Raw genomic sequence first — 24,592 nt, 5'->3', positions numbered from 1 at the left:
ATCACGCCCAGCACATCTTTATTCAAATAGTGTGTGCAGTTCCCTACCACCGTAAGCATAGCATTGCATACAAGGACATCAAACTAGATAACATCCCGCTGGATGGCAAAGGAAGCATCAAACCATGTGACTATGGCCTGTCCATCAGAGTCTCCTCTGGGCAGAGGTCCAAGGGATCCTGTGGCATCCTTGAATTTGTGCTTCAAAGCTATTCACTGACACAGGATATGACGCAAAGGCAGTTGACATCTGGAGCATGGGAGTGGTGACAGCGTGCTTTCCATTCAAAGCATAGACCTATTCAGACATGAAGGAGGAGATGTTGAATCCCAAACACCCTATTCCTTCCACTCTTTGACAAAACACAGTAAACCTCATTGTGCATCTCTTCTACTTTACAGTGGACAGTTGTACAAGATACCTGAAATTATGCAGCACCAGTGGCCCAAGGAGAGGAAAGAATTTTGGAAACTACCATCATCCTCAGAGACACACTGTAACAGCCCAAATCCCAGCGCTGTGGTGGCGGCATGGGATACCATCCCAAAGATGTTAGTGATTGTATACATGAGAAAAAAATCAACATCACGACCACAGACCTAATTTTAAAACCAGGCCCACACTAAATATCCAGGTAAGTCCAGGCATGCCTGTGTTTCTGAGTCCACAGCAGATGTTCTCACTTCCCTTTAGGCTCAAAGGAAACTGAGTGAGCCCGCCCTTGCCACATTCGCCTTGCTGGCTGAACATCATGTACATGATGAGAGGGGGGTCAAGGAAGAAGGGGAGCTGATGGCAGAGCGTGCCTACCACCCTGTGCTGCCAGGAGAAGGGGGACAACCTCCCCACCCAGTCCCCAAGTGTGCTGCTTATGTCACTCATCTCATGAACAAGTTTGGCAGTAGATAGCATGAATGGCAAGGGATTGTCCTCAAGATATCATTTCTCTAAGGGCATTTCTTCTGCACAGGTTTGTCTAGTCAAGACACCCCAGGAAGTGAACACTTTCAAGAATAGCTCATACACTGACAGTACAAAGTCTGCCAGGAAGGGCAGGGAGGTACCTCCGCGTGTGATCACCACTATCACCCATGAAATTCACTTGTATCTCACTGGTATTGGATAGAGACAATTTACAAAAAAAAACAAATACCGTAGTACTGTTATAGAATTCCAACAGTATTTACTCTAATTGGCTTCAGAAAATTTTAGGATTTCTAAGAGTAATCCAAAGGAATATAACCTCTCAACCTGTTACACCTGACCCCAGATTCAAATTGGCAATGCTCGTGTAACAGCTACAAAAGGTTCCTACATAAGTCTCTGCCTCACAATGAAGATCAGAAACAACACACTGAAAATGAACTGTTCACGTGTGAGCTCTGAAGCCACCATCCAAGAAATAGAGAAACTGGAAATGGTTTGAGACCACTCCTTAGGACATCTAAAGAGCCTGGCTTCTGGCACACCCTGGGAGAGAACAAATCCCAGTTCCAATCAAGACGTTGTTTCACTGCTTAGCAGTATCAGTGAAAGTCCAGGTAACAGGCTGATGTGTTCTGATCACCACTCTCATACACCCAAGCAGCCCCCATGATTACTGCATACGGATGTGAGACAGAAGAAGAATGACCACTACCTACACTAGGGGTCGCTTCTAGCTCTGTCAGCTTTGCTCTTGACTCCCAAATACCTCATCCCAGTAGAAGAAGGAGGGGTGACGATAGGAATAGGTAGGACTTACTGCATGGATCTTCCATAACCTCTTCCTGAAAGTGACTCTTTGCATCTTTTCTATGGATTGGAATGAATATTTTCTCCACTAACTCTCTTCTTCAAGGGGAGACAGAAGCTATGAGGAACTGCCAGGACCCCATCTATATATCCAGGACAGCTCATCATTCTCAGTTGGTATTTCAGAATATTGAGTGTGCCTGCTAGTTTATTATTTGATGCCTGCGTGTTGAACAGGGCATCACCCCCAGGCTGGAGCATCTGAGGGGCATGGTGCAGCATCTGCATCCCTAGCCTCTTTCTTCTACAACTTCTTCCTGAAAGTGACTCTTCCCAGATTCTATGCTGACTGGAAAATCTGGTGCCCTGGGTCTCTTCTTCTGCAAGAGGAGAATGAAGCTAATGGGTCTGGCAGTGATTGTATTTAAGCAGGGTGTCTCATATTGCAATTGTTCCCAGCGTATATTTGGTGTTTCAGCATATTGGTGGTTGTTTATTATGGTGACCTGAAATGAAAAGGAATCATCTCCAGGCATGCGGAGCATGTTGCAGCTTCTATAAATCTCTTGCCTCTTTCTCCCACACCTTCTTCCTGAACAAGACTCGCAGGAACAGCTGGTTCACTAGCACTCCTCTTCAAGGGTACATTCAGGCTAATAGAACATGTAGGGGTCACATTTAACCAGGGTCTCTCATCTTGCTGATGGCTGCCCCAATGCTCAATTGGGATTTCAGAATATTGACTGTTGCTGTTAGTTTATTTTTTTTTTTCCTGTGTGTTGAACAGGGCATCACCTCCAGGCAGGAGTATATGTGGAGCATGGTATAGCATCTGCATCCCATGTATTTTTCTTCCACACCTTCTTCCTGAAAGTGACTCTTCCCAGTGCGAAAAGCTGGTTCACTATCTCCCCTCTTAAAGGGGAGAGGGAGGATAAAAGGACCTGTGTGTATCTTACTTAGAAAGGGTGTCTTATCATGCCAAAGGTTGTCCCCAATGCTCAGTAATATTTCAGGATATTGATTGTTGTTTTTGATAATTTGGTCACCTGGATGCTGAACAGGGCTTCACCTCCAAGCAGGAGTATCAGTGGAGCATGGAGTAGCTTCTATATCCCTTGACTCTTTTTTTCCACAACCTATTTCTGAAAGTGGCTCTTTCCAGCTTCTATATAGATTGGAATATCTGGTTCACTAGCTCTCTTCTTCAAGGGTAGATAGACACTAAGAGAACGTGATTGAGTCATATTTAATCAGGGATTCTCATCGTGCTGATGGTTGTCTCTTCAGCTCAACTGGTATTCAGAATATGGATTGTTTCTGTTACTTTTTAATTGATTGCCTGCATGTTGAGCTGGGCGTCACCTCTACAATGGAGTATCTGTGGTTCATGGTGTGGCTCTGATTGGAAGATCTGCTTCACTAGCTCTCCTCTTCAAGGACAGAGGGAAGCCAAGAGGACCTGCATGGATCATAATTAACCAGGACTTGTCTTTCTGATAGCTATCCCTTCGACTCAATTAATATTTCAGAATATTGGTTGTTCCTCTTATGTTCTTATTTGGTCCCCTGTATGTTAGGAAATGACAAAATCTCTCCACAGGTATAGCAAAAGAAACACACCCTGATCCTGAGATTAGAACAAATTTACTGACCCTGAAACCAGAGCCAATAGGTTAAAGGGGGCCAGTGAAAGAAACACACTCTGGCCCTGAGCTCAGAGCTCCAAAGTTAAAAAGAGCCAGTGACAGTGGGTCTAAGACCTAACACTAATCTGCAAACTGACTTAGTGGAGCCCATTCTATATGGAGAGATACCACACCCAGCCTAGACCCAAGAGTGTCGGGATGGAGAGGTGTCTTTGTCCTGCCTCAACTAGATAATGGGACAGACTTAGTAGACTTCCTATATGAGGCCTTGCCCTCTCTGTGGAGCAGATGGGAGGAGGGAAGAGTGGAGGGAGTAGGAAGAAAAGAGGGAGGAGAAACTGGGTTTGGAATGTAAAAAATAAATTAATAAAAAGAAAGAGTCGGTGAAAGAAACACACTCTTCCCCCTGGCCAACTCAGCACAAAAACCAACCAATCCCTGGACAGGAAAACCAAGCAATTTCTGAGCATGAAATCAGGCTATCTCTCAGTGTGTCCAATTCAGGGATTGAAATCTGACCAATTCCCACTATGAAAATCTATACCCTGGGCCAGGCGTTAGTGGCGCACGCCTTTAATCCTAGCACTCGGGAGGCAGAGGCAGGTGGATCTCTGTGAGTTCGAGGCCAGCTTGGTCTACATAGCGAGTTCCAGAACAACCTCCAAAACAATACAGAGAAACCCTGTCTCGAAAAACCAAAAAAAAAAAACCCAGAAAATCTATAACCTGGAAAAACTCCACCACTAAGTACTTTATATAAGCCCTGTGTCCATTCAGTTAGCAGCTGCCTTTTCTACCTTGGCAGAGGCAGTCACTTCTCTTCTCTGGATTCCTCCCTGTAAATCTTGAATGAATTTGAGTTGAAGACCTTCTTTCAGGAAGAGTAAACCAGAGAAGCAACTGGCATCTCTGCAGGGAAACTCCCTTAATGGAGTGGAGCAGAGAAGTAACAGCTTTCACCAGTGCAGAACAGAGCTGAATTTTAATGCTTTCACTGGGGAAACCAGAGTTGTTATACTTTAACGGATTTGAGCAAAGCTGTAACAACTTCACTGGGGAAACCCTCCCTTGCAGGGACAGAACTGTTACATTGGGGAAGCCTTTCCCTGGAGCCTAACTGTAAAATGCCTTGCTTAACAGTGACTGTGGTATTTTTTGGCTTCTGACACCCAGGTTGCTTTTCTGTCCAAGCTGCAATGCTTACAGATAGTATATAAGAACACATGTTCTAATACAAGAAAATGGAAACCAAATTAAAAAAAATTACAAGAGTTTTCAAATAGGAAACTGGGTAATAATGAATAAAGATATTCATAAATCAAACCTAGAATATAAACCAATAATATAATTTATATGTAAACATGAAACAACAGACCCTAATCCCTGAAAGCAACCAACGAACAGGAAAGAAACATTCTAGCAAGATCCTGTAGATTGAAAATTCCTAGTCTATCAGAGCCAAGTTTAAGTTCAACACCTTTGTAGGCAACCACCAGCTACTCCAAGATACAAAGACAGAAGCATAATACAGGCAGTACCTAACATATCCTAGTTGCTAACATTCTTCATAATGCCTCCTTGAGATGTCATCACAAGCAACTAACCAATCATGGCTTGTCAGTAATGACAATGGTTTTGATCAAGTACTGTACCACAACCAGTGCCCTGAGTACTTTTCTCATTGTCAAGACCAAATCCCAGACCAGAATCAACTCTAGGGAGGAAGGGTTTATTTGTGCACAGGATTTCAAGAGAAGCCATGGTGGTGGGAGCATCTTGTTCCCCATAGGGCTGATATTTAGGTGGTGAGTGACAGGGCATTAAAGTTCTCTGCCTCTGATGACACAGTTCTTCGAGCTAGTTCCACATCCATGGGTTCCACAAGTTCCCAAACTAGAAACCCAGGGCTCACTACATCTGACATACATTTAACACAACTCCTGTGGTACTTTGAATTAGAAATGTCGCATACGAATTGGTCATTTGAACACACGGACACACAGGACAGTTGATGGTACAGTTTGGGGAACTTCATATGTTGGAGCCTTAGTAGCAGAAGTCCATCATTGGGCCTGTCATTGAAATGAATAAGCCTATTCTTCACTTGCTCCCTCTGATTCCTGCTTAAATTTGGGGATGTGACATTCAATCAACTGCTTTTGCCTTCAAGTTTTCAGCTAGTTGCCATGCCTCTGTCAAACCAAGGTGGACTCTTATTCCTCTAAAAAATAAGCCAGATATGCTCTTTCTTTCTTAAATTTCCATATTTATAAACTTTTATCACAATAGAATAGTAACCAATAAACATGGGCATAGCAAAGCTGGTTTCTCCCTATCCCCTACCTCACTCATGTTGCCCAGAAGTCAAGGCAGATTTATCACAGTCACACATCAACCAGATAAAAAAATGACCTCTGCAAGTAACCTCATTTGTAGGTTCCTTACTCTGCCATGCAGCACAGGCCTCCTATTAAAGAAGACTACTTTTTTGTGGTGATTGACTGACTGTTCCCAGAGAAACCTGCAAGTCCATAGAGACATGCTTTACTGCATTGCCATCATTACTAGAGTCCTTTTGATTGGAAGGAGGATCTCTCCTAGCATCCCAGCCCTTCTATAATATCCCCTCTTTACCTCACTCCCCACTAAAGAAACAAACTCAAACTCATACAATAAGGAAAGATACAAGAATCAGTTGGAAACTTAAAAGCCCAAATAATGACACTAGGCAACACAATCTGAAAGAACCAATGGGTCAACAATGTCTTGTATTGTTACCAGAAAAATTCACCGATGAATCCAGGTTTCTTAAACAGAGTGACTCTAATTTTAATCATTTACTTCAACAGAGTGTGACCTTTTGTGTGGCTCCAGTGATGCCTGAAAGAATTTGTTGGGTCTTTAAACTGTTTTCCCAAAACCCTCAGATAAAAGTCTCAGTTTAAACTATGCTGTGGGTCTTTCCCTTTTGAGTTCTGCCTGCAGCCTGGAAACTGGTTCTTCCCAGCTGCAGTAGACAAGTTTCTGGCAGTATCCTTGACTATGATATGAAAATATCCATAATGATAGAGCTAAATCCTTTACTTCATAGTCAATGGCACATTAAAAGGATCGTTCTTCATAAACAAGATGCCCTGCCTAGGAGCACAAAAATAAATGTGCATATGAAAATTAACAAAGAGCAGCACAACATAGTCACATCATCAAGTGAACACAGCCATCCAGAAAAAGGGATGAAACACCACCGCCAGGGACAAGCCTGGAACTACAGAAAGTTTCATTATAAGCAATCAAATTCTACAAACAGAAATATTAGCTTTTGTCTATCTCTGGATGTATTCAAACAAGGGAATGAATTTTTGCATATTGGTCACAGGATGTGGGCAGGGAAGTGACACAGACCTGGGGAATATTACCACAGCTTGCTACAGGAGGACTATATAAAACTGATCGAATTCCTAATTGTGTACACACATGTAACAAAAGTAAAAAATAAGCTAGATCATAGCTAATAGTGACAAAGAAATGAGGTTTTAAAAAACTGGAAAAATCTCAGCCAAAGAAGAAATACTAATACAACCAAATTTTAAAACAAACAAACATTGTCAAAAATGAATCAATGACAAAAACCAAAACCAGGGAAACTTTTTCCAAGATCCAAAAGTCTGTGAAACTCCAAGTCAATGAGAAATGACTGAGTCCAACTGCTCATCACCAAACAACTTCTTTGTAGTACAAGGACAAAACTCAGCCCTGGGCAGTGCCTTACATGGACTGATACCTAGCTTACCTCACAGTGGCTCCTTGTGATGTCACATGCAATGAGCCAATTACAGATTAGCAAAACCCACTAGGTTTTTGTTATTGCTACACCCTCTCACTTTCAGTTTTGAACAACTGTGCTAATTCATCCAATGGCTGTGATCAATAGTTTCTTTAACCTCATGGACAGGAGCCTAAGGCAATATAATGGGGAAATTTGTGGGATGGACATCAGGAGTGTGATGCAGTTGGTTACATGATATTTTCACTTCATGTTCTTCCAATTATCTAAGGTTTTCTGGTAATTCCTTTATTCAAGGATTACACAGTGTCCCCAACAGTACAGCCTGATGGGGACAAAGTATACAAACCTATGTGTCAGTGGTGACATTCCACATCAAATCCCTTTCATGGACCTTTGCCCCTTTAGTAATATTAATAAATGTAACAGAAAAACTTACAAAGATAGACTGGAGAAACTATGAGCTTCCCAGGGTAGTGGGCATTATATGAATTGCTTCCAGCTGAATGTATGTGGGTTTTTCCATGGAATTTCATTTCAGCCTTCAATTTCTATAGTAGTTTTGCCTTTTCCTGACTCAGATCACCATAACTACATACAAGTCAAGGCTTTTATGCTGACATTTAGAGTGGTAACTTTACAGGAAAGCTGAGTCACTGACATCATGATGTTCTACATCTCACATCATATCTGCATCCCAACCCCCTACCCCTATACTCCTCCCTCCCCCTCTATCCCCCCCACCTCACCACCACCACCACCACCCTCCTACCACCCCGTCTCTGGTGGTCATGAGACTTGTCATCACGGGGAGTTTGTCAGTTTCTGAGTCTCTGAGATGTTCCTGTTTTCTTTAAGTAGCATCACCGAAAACTTTTAGCATGTTTCTGTAGCCAGCCCATGTGCTTACGTCTTCTGAAGGCCATGCCCCTTTCACAGTCTCGTTCTAATTTTCTGTCTCCTACTCCCATCATTTAACTCTGAAAGCATGGGATTCATGACTGCCCCTGATCATGTTCAGGGATGTCTGTGTTTAGACAGCTTCTCATTGTGCTCATTGATTGCAAGAGTTTTTCAGTGCAGTTTGGGGTGCACGCACTCAGCACTGGTTACTTGTGAAAAGGGTGGATAGAGAGCTGGCACGGCAGGAATCAGGGCCCACTTTTGCTGGGTAGTAAGGGTACTAGAAAGATGTCCAAGGCTGATTCTGTGATGGCTGCAGGAAGCACAGGATAGCTAAGGGTGAACAGAAAGGCCACAGTCCGTCCTTTGTGGTTGGGGAACACTTGCCTGGTATAAAGCACAAACTCCCTAGGCATGAGCTGATGGATTCCTAGCCAGATGACTGAAAAACACAATGTCTTTGCTGCCATACCTCATGTTCTTTTAGAAATTGAGACCCAAACCCCACAGTCCCACAGCATCACAGCATCATTTAGTATTCTCTCAGGAATAATGGAGCAAGATGGAGGAGGCAAAGCCCTTTAGATCCATGACCTTGAGTAATATTCACAGGCATCCTGTGGGGCTCCTAGGTATTCCCTCTTTGAACTATGCACAGAGGTGTGATAGTTCAGGAAATGAAGTCACGTAGCCCCTTAAGTACTCAGCTGTTCTTGGCATGGGCTGCTGTGGAAACCTTTCACCTTCATCCAGTCTCCCCACTCTGCTGAGCTTTTGCTCTCATGAAATCCTGACGGTATGGATTACATCTGCTTCTCTCTGCTGGGCAGTGAATCAGGGATCAGGGGGATCCCGTAGTCATTTGTACCAGGACACTTGTCCTTTGCCCTCGGTCTTACCTTTAGCTTAATTTTTATAATCCATGGAGGGTCAACATCATTTGGGTGTTATTTTCACTAACCTGTGGCATAGAATGTTTACACAGTATGCCGGAAGGTAGGTGTGGAGGATGGTCAATGACCATGGCTTTCCACATTAGTGGTGGCCTGGGACAGGGATCCATGGACAGTGTCTTTGTAAGGAGAACCAAGCACATTTATTTCCAAACTGTCTTCTGAGATACTTTCTTTACCTGCTCATGCAGGTTTTCTGGGTTATCTGTGAGGACAGAAAGGCATGGGTGACTTTCTGAACTGTCAAAATGCAAAAGGGTCTAAGGTGGGCAGGGGTTCTACAGTAAGTAGCCACTTGGAAGGTTTTCATGGGGCACGGCAGTGTAGACTTCCCAGAACTTTTTGGTAATTTGGAGTGGTTGTCTGTAGTTGGATGGTAGAAGAGAAATCATTTCATTGTCCTCCACAGTGTGCCCTCCTGATGCTGTGGGGAGTCCCTGAATTCCTCTAGAGCTCAGACAATGGCATGCTTGTCTTCTAGGAAGAGGGATTGAGAGGTGCTTTTTCTCCTCTATGTCACTAATGCTTGGTGTGCACATCCTCAGGTCAGGAATTCTCAGATCCATGATTCAGGATGTGTCCAGGTACCAACAAGAGAAGATTTATTTTAGAACAGTGGTGAGGCTGACAGAAAGGTTCTTTCACTGCCCTAACCCTGTAGCCTTTCTCATAATAGGTTTATTTTTGGTGGAATTCAGAACCTAACAAGGCAGGGATAATGTCAATTTTATTCCTATGTGACCTTCTGGGGGGGGGCTGTGACTTAGTGGGGTTTCATTGGGAAATTCTGATTACAGGGGTTGGTTTGTCCTAGCTACTCTGCTACTGTCAGATATAACAGGCTCTAAGATCAAGAAGGAAAAGCAGTTTTCACGAACCTGCTTATTTCTGGGCATTATGCTTCCTGTACCCATAGATGACCAGGATACACATATGGTGAAAATGAACTTTGTCACGGAACATATTCAACAGAACCTGGAAACCTGAGGAGAGAAAGGATGGTAAATGAGAGTTCTGGAGTTGACCTCCGAGTCTACAAGAAACCCAGGATGTTACCACATTAGTCATCATGTCTGAGTCAAAGGCCTGGCTAGAAATTTAAACAGTTCAAACTAGTCATGCTCTATCCAAAAGAGCAAGTGAGCATCTCTTAAACTCACTTTTCTCCACTGGGAGGAGAATAGTACTGAAAACCTTTAGAGAAGTGTGTGCAAAGATTTAGGTACAAATAGCTGGTATTGATTGCATCTGTTCCTGGTGCCTCCATCAGGCAGGCAGTGGGGAAGGAGGGTGTTAGCCTGATCATACGCTGACTTCTCTCAAGTAACAGTAAAAAGGCCACAACATGCTCCCTCCAGTGGTCAGCGATATAAAGGGTTCACATTATACTCACCTGGCCCCTTGGACATCAACTTTGCATTCTGAGAATCACATTCTTAGAGACCATCACATGGGCTTGGATCCTTGGTTTGTGCAAGGAATCTCCTGTGAGATTCCATGATCTGGCCACAGTACCCTAGTCTCCCTTGCCCAGGCCCTGGTTTCAGTTAAGTGCATCAGGACTGAAGCCTGCCTCAGTGGACAGACAGACCAGCCATGGGCGAAGGAGAAAACAGTTCATTGTCTCTTGGCTAGTTTCCCTTGTTAGGTTTTGTGAACCGTCATATTTCTGTCTCTGGAACCCAACACAAACTAAGTCACTGGCCAGTGACAGAATCAATGTCACAACATACAGGTGTGAGATGATCACCCTCTTTGACTCAAACTGTTGCTCCTCAATGGTGTTAGGATCAGAGGGGAGAGATGTGCCACCTACACCATGGTATATCAACATCCCTTAAGCCATGCCTCAGCTGATGCTCTCTCTCCTCTCCCCCCCCCTTCTTCCCCTTCTATCCCGTTTACCCCCTCTGCCCACCCCACTCATCTCCTCTCTCTCTCTCTGTCTGTCTCTCCCTCCCTCCCTCTCTCCCTCTCTCTCATACTCTGTAGCACAAGCCCAATTTATTCTTGGGATTGAGCAAGGCCTACTTACCTTTCCACAATGGAGCAGAATAATGTTAATGTAAGGTCAAATGTAATTATAAATCCCTCCATGAGGTGGGAAAATGATGCCAGCTTCTTAGATCAAGAGATGGGAGGCAACATGGGAAGCCAGGATGAAGGAGGCTATGAGGACAAAGACATAAATCTCAACAACTAGCAGCAATGACCTGCAAATATTTCAGTAGTTCATAAAATCCAGGGAAGGGACACTTTCAAACTCTTTTCATAAAACAAGTATTACCCAAATTTTCAAACCACATAAGACATTTTTAAAAGATCCTAGTACCAGGCAATATCCTTGACTGACAGATTGGAAAGTCCTGAATGAGAGTAATAGATAGTACCCATCAAATTCAACACTACATAAATAAAACCATACTTCATGATCAAGATGTCTTTAGCCAGGAACACTAAAGATTCATCCATGTACATAAATTGTCAAAGAGCATAGCATACACACAACACTGAGGTGAGCACTATAATCAGACATCAGTGGAATTAAATGCCTTTTTCAGGAAAAAGCTTGGAACTAAAGAAAGTGTTACTACAAACATGCCAGTTCCACAAGCCCAAGTGCCACATTTTGTTTCCTGAAGGTCATGAGCAGGGGATAGCCTTTGTAAAATGGGAAGTACCTGTCAAATTCAGTGGGTGGGGAAGAGAGATAGAGAAGATAATTATGATCAAAGTAGAGGAAAGCCAGATATCAAAGTCATGATCAAATTCTTCATCCTATACAGTTAATATATACTGCTAAATTTGTAAAACATACAAGCCAAAAATGACAAAGAAAAATAGGTAAAAGGAAAATAAGTTGAAATGAAGAGAAAGAACCTACATGAAAAAAATAAAAACCCGAACCAATAATGTAAACAAAGAACTGAAGAAATGCCAAATGTCAAAAGCCCAAACTGAAAAGCTGGAAAACAAACTCACTATGTCCAGGTCCCACACACTGGGGAAAAGGCCAAGCATAACTGAAACAACTGAATCCAACTGCTCCCCCACCAACCAACTGCTTCTTTGAAGAACAGACAAAACCCAGCCCCAGACAGTGCCTTTTTATTGGCTAGTATCTAGATTACCTCAAAAGAACTTCATGTGATGTCACATGCAAAAGACCAATCAAGACTCAGCAAAGAAAAAAACAGTTATTTTTTAATTTTTTTCCTTTCACAATGCCCTTAACAGAGAAGACTGCTATCCATCCCCACCCCACCCCTGTTACTTTCCCAGAAGTCAAGTTAGAGTAATTTCTGTCGAACAGTTACACATTGACCATATCTCTCCCACCCTCCCCTTGAATATAATCAGTGAGCTCTTCAAGTAGCCTAAATTCCAGATTTCATCCTCTGTCATGTAGCATAGGTCTCATATTAACCAAACCTGCAATTCGTTTTCCCTCAGAAACCTTGAAGTTCCTGGAGACATAACTTTGTGCAATGGGAATAAAACTCTTCCAGACACCCACTGAGTGTGTCCATCATTACTAACGACTCTCAGTCTGAAAGGAAGATCTGTCCTAGCATCAATGTCTTTCGGTAACCTCTGGATATTCCCTCCCTCCCCTGCTAAAAAATATACCCAAGAAGGAGGGAAATAATAAATCAAAGGAAAAATTAAAGTCTAGGAAATACAACTAGACAAAATACTCTGAAAATATTGAGTATCAAGAAAGACTTTTACAGTGACTAGCACAATTCACTGATAAATTCTATGATCTCAACATCTAACAGAAAAGTTCTCCAAATATTTTAGTAGCTATAAACCTGAGGGAAGGAACATTTTTAATTTTTTTCATAAAAGACTCATTGCCCTTCTTCTCAAACCAAGTACATAAAACTTAAAAAAGCCCAATAGCAGGTAATGTCCTTGACTAACATAGATTAGAAAATCTTTAATGAGAAATAATACTTAATAAGAGATAGCTCAGACAAAATTCAACACCACATTAAAAAGATAATACTTCATGATTGAAATGCCTTCACCCAGGAACACTAGGGTTTGTCCACATTCACAAATTGACACACGGCATAACATAATACAGTGTTGTGGTAAGTCCTATAATCAGACATCAAAGGAATTAAATGCCTTTTTAAGGAAAAACTTGGAACTAGAGAAAGTGTTACTTCAAATATTCCAGTTCTACAAACACTAGTGTCATGTTTTGTTTCCTATAGGTCATGGTAAAGCAAGGGGAAGAACCTTTGTTCATTTGGAAGTACTTGTCACATTCAATGTATGGACAAGTGAAATAGAGGAGGTAAATATGAACAAATTGAAGTATGGGCAGATATGGGAAGTCGTGATCAAATTCCTCATCCTATACAGTTAATATATTCCACTAAATATGTAAATTAAACAAGAACAAAGGCAAAAATAACAAAGAAAAGAAGTTGATAAATGAAAAATAAGTTGAAATGAAGGAAAAAGAACTTACGGAAAAAAGAAACAAAACCCAAACCAATTATGTGAATAAAGAAATAAATAGATACCAAATGATAAAAGCCCAAACTAAAAGCCTGGGAAATATACTCACTATGTTGAGATCCAACAGGTTGGGAAAACTCTAAATCTAGCAGAATCAACTAAATCCAATTGCTCTCCCACAACTGCTTATCTAAACTACAAAGACAAAACCCAGCCCTAGGCAGTGCCTTTTTATTGACTAATATGCCTAACTTTCTTATCATGGAATCTTTGTGCTGTCACATGTAATGGAACAATCAAGGCCTGATAAAATCTGCAGTAATTTTAATTTTTCCCCTCGCATTCTTGTCTACAGCTAACACTACTAATTTTTTTCATGGCTGTGATCTAATAGTTGGCAAACATCTACTTACAGGAGGTAGAGTTATTTAACCTCAGTTTTATAGAAACATAATTCTACATAGTGGTAGCCACTAATGGCAAGAACATCAGCAGAGTTGTACAGTTAGTTATATGACATTTGCAATCATAATATTCTCCTCACATGTCCCTGTCCTCTCCAAGAAGCTTTAGTGCAATTTTAAGCATATTTCTCTGGTAAGTCAGTATCAAGTTACATTTTAGGTGTCATGATTCAGACAGTCAATCAGTGGTTCTTTCTCTCCACCAGCCCTCCCTCATTTAACTCTAAAAAACACAGGATTCATGATCTTAAACTGACCATGTTTAAGAGTGTCTTATCCTCTTTTAATGAGCATCTTCCTGAATTGATAAACACACACACACACACACACACACACACACACACACACACGCACGTGCCTCAAAATATGTAGATGCCTCCTGAATAAATTCCCTATAGTTTCTATGTTCCGGGAAGACACTGTCTTGCAAACAATGTCCATGTTCTCCTTACCTGCTGCAGTTAGTAAAACTTCTCCTTCAGTTATGTCTCATCTCTGCTTACTTTGGCTCTGTAAGCACCATCATGAGAGCCCTTGATGTTCCAACATAATGTTTTCTAACTTCTCAGTGTAGCCATACATCAGACATTAGGAATTCTGTTCCCTAGTTTGCTAGGGACCTGTGTTGTTAGACTGTTTGTAATCTAATGGAGTCTTTCAGGGCGAAGAAAGTTCCACAGAGGATGAGCTAGAGATAGCTAACCAGATTGAACATGGTTCAGTAACTGTCTCTTTGGTAGGATGAGGCATTTTGGAGGTGTTTTCCCAAGGAGGTACAGCTGTATCTTGAGGTATTTCGATTCCCATCTTCCTGAGGACTTTCCACAAGAGTTTCTATAGTGGCTGAACAAATTTTCACTCCTTCAAGCAATGGAAGAGTGTTACCCTTACTCCACATCCTTACTAGCAGGAGCTGTCACTTGTTTTATGGATTTAAACCATTCTGATAGTATCAGATGAAATCTCTAAATTGTTTTGTTTGGCATGTCCCTGATGGCTAAGGATGTTGAACATTTCTTTTAAGTGTTTCTCAGATACTTGAGTTTCTCTATTAAAACTTTTCTATTTAGACCTGCAACCAATTTTTAAATTGGATTATTTGTTTTTCTGTTATTTTTTTGTATTTGTTATACATTTTAGATATCATCCTCTACAAGATGTGTAGTTGGTAAAAACATCTTTTTCCCTTCTGAATGTAGGTCACCACTTTGGATGATGATGTCCTTTGCTGTGCAGTTTCATAAGGTCCAATTTATTTATTGTTGAATATTATGTGTGCTAATTGTATTCTGTTCAGAAAGTTTTCCCGTGCCAATGGGTTTCATGGCTATTCTCCATTTTCTCTTCTATCATGTTCTGTGTAGCTGGTTTTATGTTGTGTTTTTTGATCAATTTGGAATTGAGTTTTGTGCAGTGTGGTAAGTAACAATTAGTTTGGATTCTTCTACAACCAGGCAACAAGTTTGACCAGAAATGTTTACTGAAGATACTGTCCTTTTTTGCTTGTTTGTTTTGTTTTGTTTTTGAGATAGGGTTTATCTGTGTAACTTTGGCTGTCCTGAAAGCCAACTTGTAGAACAGTCTGGCCTTGAACTCACAGAGATTCACCTGCCTCTGCTTCCCTGAGTGCTGCGATTAAAAGTGTGCATCACCACCCAGGGAAGACACTGTCATTTTACAGTGTGTGTTTTTGGCTTCTTTTAGACACTCATAGGTATACAGATTTATGTCTGAGTTTTCATGGTGTGTTTGGTTTTTTGTTTTGTTTTGCCAATACCATGTTGTTTTTATTACTATAGCTCTGTAGTACAACTCAAAATAGGGGGTAATGATTCATTCCATAGTTCTAGGATTATGAAAAACTTATTTTTTAAAGACACGTGCATTACAGTGCCAGATGCCTGGAACCTTGGAACTAGAGAGGCTTGGACAATAGGATTGTAAGTTTCCACCCAGGCAGGAGTGCATATCCAGTCCCTGCTTCAAACAACAACAAAAGAACACATGTAAGTCCAGACGCATAGATTAATTTTCTGCTCTGTTGCTATGAGAAAACACTGACCAAAAGCAAGGCAGGGGAGGAAGGAGTTTATTTTGTTTACAGGTTACAGTCCTTCAGGAAGTGGAAGCTCAGACAGGCACTCTAGATCTTGCTGACCTGTGTGCTAAGGAACAGTGCCACACACCTGGTGTTAGTTGAGATATTAGGACCTGAAGAAAGGATCCATCAGGTGTGAGGTTTTAGTTGAGGGTGAAGTCCCACCCCCTTCCACGAATTGAGGTATGCACCCAAGGTGGTCTAAGCTTTCTTGCTAATTTTGTGAATAGTCTGTTCACCTGAGTTGGCACAGTTTTGGGGTTTGTGTATGGGTAAGTCCATCTGCTCCAGTCCCTTAAGCCACACCTCATGGCCAGGGGCTCCAGCACCACACTGTTCTCTCCCTTCTGTGCCCATACCCATTCCCTGAGGTCATGCTCTTCTAAGCACCAGGAGCCCCTGGCAGGTCTTCACAAAGACAGGAGAAGGACAGAGAAACCTGAATACCTGGTACCACTTGTGCAAACCCAGAACTACAGGGATGTAATTCCTTTATAGTTTTGGAGTTTATGTGATTTAGTGGTTGTTTTGCTTGTTTTAGAGATCTATTAATATTGTGGCCAGGCTGTACCTAGGCTCACTATTAAGCTCAGGCTAGTCTTGAACTCTTGATCCTTTTCCTCTGTCTTCCAAGTCTTGGCATGACAAGCTTTCCCAGACACACCTGGACAATATGTGGTTGTACTTTGCACTTGTGTTCATGACAGATACAGGCTTGTTGTTTCTGTTGTTTACTTATTTGAGTATTTTTGGAATGCTGGCTTCAGAGGTTGTGGTAGAAATCTTTCCATCAGCTTTTGTACTCCAGCGTGATTATAGGGAATTGTACGGCAGGAACTCATAGTTCTTGACTTCCACACAGGAGCATGTCCTAGGTTCAATCCCAGGCAGGGATTGAAAAGGGAAATGTCCAATTTCTTCCCTAAACGTTTGGAGGAATTTACTATTAATGCTCCATAGAACTTGAAGCTGGGCAAGCCAGTTCACACCTGTAATCTCAGCAGTCAGGTAGAAGAGGCCATTGGAACTCTGTGAGAGTTGGAGCAAACTGTTTTATATAAAGAATCCCAGGCCAGTCAGGGCTAGTAGATTAGTTAAGCAGCTGAAGGTGCTTACCACCCAGCCTGATGGTCTGATTTCAATCTCCAGGAATTCACACTATTGAAGGAGAGACCTGACTCCCTCGAATTAATCCTCTGTCCTCCACAGACATACAGTAGCACACACAATCCCAAACATGGGCGTGTGCATGCATAATTTAATTCTAAAATTGTCAAGTAGGCTGGCACCTTCAGAATGACACCCAAAGTTGACCTCTTACCTCCACACTTGCACACATGTAGACAAATAGACATGCACGTCCCCTACACACAAACATATATACACACACAAACTCACACACACAAACACACATACAAACACACACATACACATGCACACAAACACATACACACACACAAACATACACACATATGCATACAAACACACAGAAACACACAGATGTTGTGTACAATATAGCATCTCAAATCAGTGTGAGCATCAAGACTGAATTCGCGTACCTTACCAGTGACATTTGAACACAGTACAGAGACAGTCTTCTTTTCAGCAGTCCCTGAAGATAAATTCCTGATGAAGTTAGTCCACAGGCTAAAGAAAAATTCCTGAATTAATTTATTTCTCTAAGAACCCTTGCAAAGAGGGATACAAGTCTCAGAAACTACAAAGGAAATATAACTCAAACCATATAAACATTTAAAAATTCTCATTTTAGGAGAGAAATTCTAAAGCAAATTATTTATGCCAAACTATAAGAACAATATTAGATGTGATAATAAATGGCTGACTTTGTTAATTACAAAGACCTCACATACAGCAATAGGAAAAAAGATATATGGCCCCACAGGAAAATATGAGTCCTTGTGGTCAAGGTGTTTACAGACATTTGGATCTATTGGTCACCTTTGAGGGAGGGCCTGCTGCTGAGCATCAGGCAGGGAAGGGCAGGGCAAAGAAGCTGAAAGCTGCCTGGAAGGTCTTGCTTCTGTGACTGACAGTCTGTGTAGGGTCAGGAAAAGCCATGGTCCCACACACCTAATTTCTCACATTTAGTCCTTAAAGCAGAGCTTCTTGCCCTATGGGTTGTGAGCCCAGTGGCAAATACCTGTCTCTAAAAATACTTACATTATGATTCAGTTATGAAATAGCAACAAAAACAATTTTACAGTTAAGGATCACCACCACATGAGGAACTATATTAAACAGTCACAGCATTAGGAAAGTTGAGAACCACAACTTCAAGTGTGAGAAGAGCAAGGTGGAAATAACATAGGCCTCAGGGTTGAGTACTCTCCTAGCCGTGTTCCTTACTAGCTGCTGGAGGACAAAGAAGTGGCCCTGTCTTTGAATTCAAGGGGACTGTCCCTTGGCCTTTGACTTCTTCTGTGCTCCATGGAAGCCTGTGCAATGTATTTGTCACTTAAAGAGAAACTCAACCGAAGGCAGGGAACTTTATAAGCATATTTATATCTTACTTATATGTTAAAATACTTTTATGTTGAATAAAAATAACTGAGAAGTTGGTCATTTTAAAGTAAAATCGTATGAATAAGCAGATAAAAGGAAAAATGAAATGCAAATAAAAGTAAACAAATTCATGTGAAAGACCCCGGCCCAGCACAGGTGGCTGAGGCCTATGGAAAATTCCTTTCCCCCACAGATCAGCCGAATAGTCATTTTTTCGATCAGAAGGAAGCTCAGCTCAAGGTCTTTACAGCTGCATAGTCACTACTATCTCTGTCCAGATAGGGGCCCAGGTGTCTATGGTCTGCACAGCCAGCCCAGAAAGATTGGGCAGGCACAGAAACCTTTGTTCTTCAGATAGGGCCAAGGCCGAGAATTGAGTTATGAGAGAAACCTTAATTGCCTCTCTGTCCAGATGAGAGAAACCTTAATTGCCTCTCTGTCCAGATGAGAGAAACCTTAATTGCCTCTCTGTCCAGATGAGAGAAACCTTGTTCTGAGCCCCCGCCTCATTTAAATTACCCAATCAGGGTCCTGTAACTAGGCTTCTCGCTTCTGTACTGCGCTTTTTGCTATAAAAGAACCCCTGAGTCCCCAGCTCGGGCTCTCAGTTCCCGAGACTGAGACGCCCGGGTACCCGTGTATTATCAATAAAGCCTCTTGCTGTTTGCATCCAAGCTCGTGGCCTCGGTGTTCCTTGGGTTCGGGTCTCCCTCCCGTGAAAGTCCCCCGCCTGGGGTCTTTCACATGTAAAGATTATTATTTCTTTCCTAGACATGAATGGCTTCTTTTTTAATGAATATTTATTGCTCTTTGCAAATCTGATAACAATTTCTAATCTATAGACCACCAAGACTGGAGCACATGGGAAGCAGGCAACACCCTCTGCGCTGTACACCATGTCATGGCATTGACAGCACAGATCTTCTCTCAGACTTGTGCACGACTTCCCTTACAGCAAGGAGAGCACTAAAATCAGAGTTTGAGTGATAGAATGAATAGTCATCATCGAAAAAACAGAGAAAATGAAAGGTCTATGAGATGGCTGTTTATTCAGGAAATTTATAAAGCAAGGCATTAAAGACATTCTCTCCTAAAGAATCAACGTCAAACAGACAAATTATAGACAGCAAGATTACAGATTGTGAAGGAATGGATAAACAATAAATACATACACACAGGCAAAATACATTTTAAGAATACACACTCCAAAGAAATAATCTTTTATTCTCCATGCCTTTTTAAAAATCTTTTTCTTTTCATTTTCATTTAGCAGTAACAAATTTATTACACTATGAAATTTTGTTTGTTTCAGTTTTCTGTGTATTGAGCAATGTTTAAGTTTTTGGTGTGTGTGTATGTGTGTGTGTGTGTGTGTGTGTATAAACGGGTCCACTAATGCTAAGGCACACATGTGGAGGTCAAAGGACAACTTGCAGGAATCAGTTTTATCCTTCTACCATGTCAGATTTAATGTCTAGTGCCATATCTTTATCCTCTCACCATTGCTTTGGGGGATTTTTAAGCCAATGCTGCCTTAAGTCTATGAAGTACATGAATGTGCTGATGCATTTAGCACACATGGATCCAGTGCCCTAGAACACACCACCTACCATTACAGAGTCTAGGACACCAAGGCAAACGGCAAAACCCATCTCTAGAAAAGTTCTTGTCTTCAGTGGTGGGTGGATAGATGCCTGTTAAAAGACTCACTGACAGAACATAGAATTGCAAGGTATCACAGGAATGACTGCAGAAGGGGTAACTCTGCATCCCTGACTGCTAGGGAAAGAACATGTTTACAGATACTGTTCTGTCTTGTTAAAGATAGCAGCTTCAATCCAGCGGTTGATAAATTACAGTCACTTTAGGAGAAATATCTGGGATTGGGAACAAGTTCCAGAACAGCACGGAAGAAAGGAAGTGCTAGTTACATTATTTTTTTCCTTTTTGTCCTTCAATGATCAATTTTATTATAAAGAACAGTATCAAAATATATGAATATGCTGAAGGACACTAAAAAATGTACCTCTTTTTTATTTTTTATTATTTGTTTTTAAGTTTAAATTTAGATTAGAAACAAGGTTGCTTCAAAAGTCAGTTCCAGGTCCCTCTCCATTTCCCTCCCCTCCTCCCGTGCCCTCCCCCCCAGCCCACCCCCAATGTCCCCTCATTTCCCCAGGGAGGGTGAGGCTCTCCATAGGGGTGTCCACAGTCTGTCACCCAGGGCAGAGCCCAGACCCTCCCCCAAGAGTTCAGGGTAAGAGTGCATCTCACATTGTTGAATAGGAGTCCAAAGTCCATGTGTATACTCGGGATGAATACTGATCTACTGCCCAAGGCTCAATAGATTACCTAGGCCTCCTCACTGACACCTCCAGTCAGGGGGGTCTTGATCAGTCCCATGCTGGATTCCCAGGCTGATGCCTGGGATTCAAGAGTTAACCCTTGTCAGGTCAGCTGTTTCTGGGGGTTAAGCCAGCCCAGTCTTAATCCCTTTGGTCATCAGTCCTCCCTCTCTACTGGCTTTCTTGAGTTCAGCTCAGTGCTTAGCCATGTACCCGCTCCATAGTACGTCTGAGCCAGCTGTTCCTCCCTGGCTGCTAGCTACACATTACAGAATAAGCAGGTCTGTATCAGTGTCTTTGGAGTGCTAGAACAGAAACTAAGATTGTGTAGCATTAACAATAGTGTTTTATTTTTTTATTTATTTACTTGTTTGTCTTACAGTTCTGAAAGCTAGAAGTCTCATATCAAGGGTGTGCACATAGCTATTTTTCTTTCCAATTTTCTTGGTAGATGACTTCGCAGTGTCTACCTATTATGTTGGACAAGGACTTCAAAGCAGCAGTTCTTAACCTATGGGTCACAACCCTAAAAAGACAAATCCACACAGCAGTCAGTATCTGTTTTTCTGCCTGACCTATAGATGTTACAGCTTGGCTTGGAACCCAACCTGTAGAACTACCACAAAAAGCCTGTCTCCAACACCAGTATCCAACTGGCCAAAGCAAATATGTTGCAATCCAGCTCTGAATTCTCAAAGTACTTTTGCCCAACCAGCCAGCTTGAGGTAACCTGATCCCTTTCCCACCCCCCCCAGACCTCCTGGTGCTTCTCTCTCAGACCTGCTCTATTGTGCTCATTCCAAACTAGCACAGATAATAGGCCCTAGGGATGCATAGGCAAGACTCCTCTTTGTGTCAGGACCTTCAGTCTTCATAGAACAGCCTATAAAGGTATTCAAGAGAAGGCATTAAATCTTCTGGGTGTTGGGCTATTACCTCAAAGTGTTTACTATTGCCTCTAGACTGTGTTTTGATGTTTGTTTGGTTCCTTATACACACTTCCCTACAATTACAGTCATGCCTCTTTCTGAGAAACTGATTTTATGCAACTCTGGGAAAGGAGGAAATCAGCTGGAGGTTACAACCAGCTTTCTTCCTTGGGCCCATTCATCACAGGCTCTGATCTTATTCTATCTCTTTATGAGGTGGTAAACAATTCCTTAGTCCTCTTGTGACTGCACACGATACAGCTTATCTCCATAGGCAAAGAAATCCCCAAACAATTGAGCCAAGGAGTTTGGCTTACTTTGTAAACTTTTCCCAGAGGCGAGAGAGGCAAATAATCCCTGCAGGTGTCCAAGAAGTAAATCAATCTACCCCAACAGGTGTTTGCTCTGAAAAGAAGTCAATAGGCAAGGCAGAGGTGATCTGAGATTTATTCTTGCTCATGAACAATGGCAATCTGTAATAATGTTAAATAATGTTAGTCACTGTACATGTTCCCATAGTCCTTGCCAAAACTTAAATGCAGAGCATATATATAAGACAAATGTCTTCTGACCATTGCTCACAGGTTGAGAAAGTGCTGAGAAGCAATGATTTGACTGCAAAAGAGATTCTGAGCTGATCTGACCATCGCATGTCTGTTCCGTTTAAATGATTCCTCAGCAGTGGTCACTATGCTCTCTCTTCAGTAGAAAGCAAAGCCCTGATTTTTAATCATAGTATCTGAACCCTTCAATGAAAGCTTTTTGATTTAGAACAAACTCAAATTATCTCAAGCTTCCCTGGCTTGCTTTTCTGAGCTCATCCTGTGTCACCAGCCCCTTATGAATGCACAGATTCAGGCTTCCTGTCAATCTAGCATCAAGTCAAGCCCTGAGTTATAGAATCTATAGCTCCTTCTATCTTTTTACCCTTTGCCACAACTTTCATCATCATGGCATCTCAAGTCTCAGAGTGTTTCTCTCACTTCTTTACCATCAAACCAAGCATTCCCAACACTCATTAACTCTCCCTTGATGATTTAAACAAATACTTTTAGAAGATATTTGACTTTCAAAAATATTGAAGTATAACTTGGTAGGTTAGTAAGATTATTAGTTTAACATGTAAATTTTTGAAGTATTGTCTATTTAGATAATTATTTTAACTAATCTAATTTTGCTTTACCCAGTAGATCAAGGATATCAGATTTTGTTTCTTCAGCACAAAACATAGAGCTGCTCAAATCTGTAATATTGTTACAAAGAGAGCTATAGTGTTCAAGAGACTTTGGGCCTCACATGTCTGGTTTCTGACCCAAGTGGGGTTTTGAAGTTCTCATAACCTTAGATTCCTTACCTGAAAATTTAGGATGCTTACTGGGCTTTGGTTATAACTTTTAAATTATACTAAGATTATAAAGCACTCATAAATCAGGCTCAGTAGAGGTCATTCTTCCGTGAGTTTTAAGGGGTTACTGTTTGGATTATATTACTAGAAGCTGACAAGTTCTTTGAATGATAATTACTATAAAAATCAACAGATCAAACATGGGAAAATCCAACGAATGTACTTTATAAAGATTTTATGTTATTTAAATTGAAAATGGAACATCAACATAGTATTAGGATAAAAGTACATGTAGCCTATGACCTAAATAAAAGTAGAGGGCTTAGAAAATTGCCCAAACAGGGTCTCCAGTGATACTGCCTACAAGGATCTGTGAGCAACTACATCTGAGGAAGGGCTTCCAGGGTGTGTATGCACATATCCCACTGAGAAGATAGCCCATCCTCCATCCTAGGGACACATCTTTAGGTGTATCATATTTCTGGAAGTTACAAATTTATAAGGAATGTTCCTTCCTAATCAGGTGATTGACAAGTTCCTTTGGGTTAACTCTCTTAAACAGATAGTGTGGTATGTCTGTAATTTTATAATCTTTCCAACACAACTCTCATCTCAAAGATAAGTAAATGTGAGTGGCCATGGTCCTGGTTACTTCAAATTCCATGTTCCAATGAAGTAACAGTTTAATGAAACCTTCATGTAACAGAATAAACAAAGTCATAAATCAAGGCATTTAAAAAAATGTTGATAGAAACTTTAGATAGACAGCTACATAAAAGGAGGAAATCTCTCTTGTAGACCTGAGATGCTGTCTGATGGTTGGGGATGCTGGGTACTTTGTTGTGTTAATACATCCCAAGGGTTTTATCTGTTAGTCACAGTATGTTAGGTCTTTCACAGATGTGGGCAAGGAATGGTTATTTTAGGGTCTAATGATAGCCTGAGATAAACTGTAATTAGCCACATGGCCTGCGATATTCCAACAACACCATTACTGAAATCCTAAGCAGTTAATTAGCCATGGAGAAGACTCAGTAGAGGTTATGGCTTCTAAATATCATGTCTCCTTCCAGAGCCACAAGATAACTAAGGTACCTTTTTTTAATTTTAAAAATTATGTAACAGTTGAGATAACGCTCTTAAAAAAGAAAAGTAAATCTATGAAAAGAGCCATGCTTCCATGGATCTCAGCAAAGCCTGGCAATCTCTACCTGCTTTCCTCTCATCCAGGATCTTAAATTGTTCAGACGATGCTTCCCCGCTTCTTTCATGAAGTATTTCAGATCCTAAGAGGACAATTGTGGTATATCCCTCCTTAAGATTAGTGTGTTACCAGGACACAGGAGGTGCTGCCCAAAGCTAATTAGTGGGGTCTAGTCTATATTCAGT

At 41.4% G+C, this 24,592-nt stretch overlaps 1 long non-coding RNA gene across 2 annotated transcripts; it reads right to left on the bottom strand.

Moving 5' to 3' along the window:
• On the bottom strand, window positions 1–24,591 carry LOC121133320. 2 transcript variants are annotated; one of them, XR_005870151.1, is made up of 6 exons: window positions 24,415–24,591; window positions 17,621–17,708; window positions 11,059–11,192; window positions 9,902–10,006; window positions 9,032–9,228; window positions 1–297 (listed from the first exon to the last, which is right to left on the bottom strand). It is a non-coding gene; the product is annotated as an uncharacterized LOC121133320 (long non-coding RNA). The 2 variants fall into 2 exon arrangements; XR_005870150.1 differs by lacking the exons at window positions 17,621–17,708; window positions 24,415–24,591 and adding an exon at window positions 12,006–12,097.
• Between the last annotated feature and the right edge of the window lies 1 nt (window position 24,592).

Source organism: Mesocricetus auratus, unplaced genomic scaffold (assembly GCF_017639785.1).
Source record: "Mesocricetus auratus isolate SY011 unplaced genomic scaffold, BCM_Maur_2.0 Super-Scaffold_100021, whole genome shotgun sequence".
Taxonomy (NCBI): domain Eukaryota; kingdom Metazoa; phylum Chordata; class Mammalia; order Rodentia; family Cricetidae; genus Mesocricetus; species Mesocricetus auratus.
Note: the sequence above shows the minus strand (reverse complement) of the source record. Positions and strands in the feature narration are given on the sequence as shown.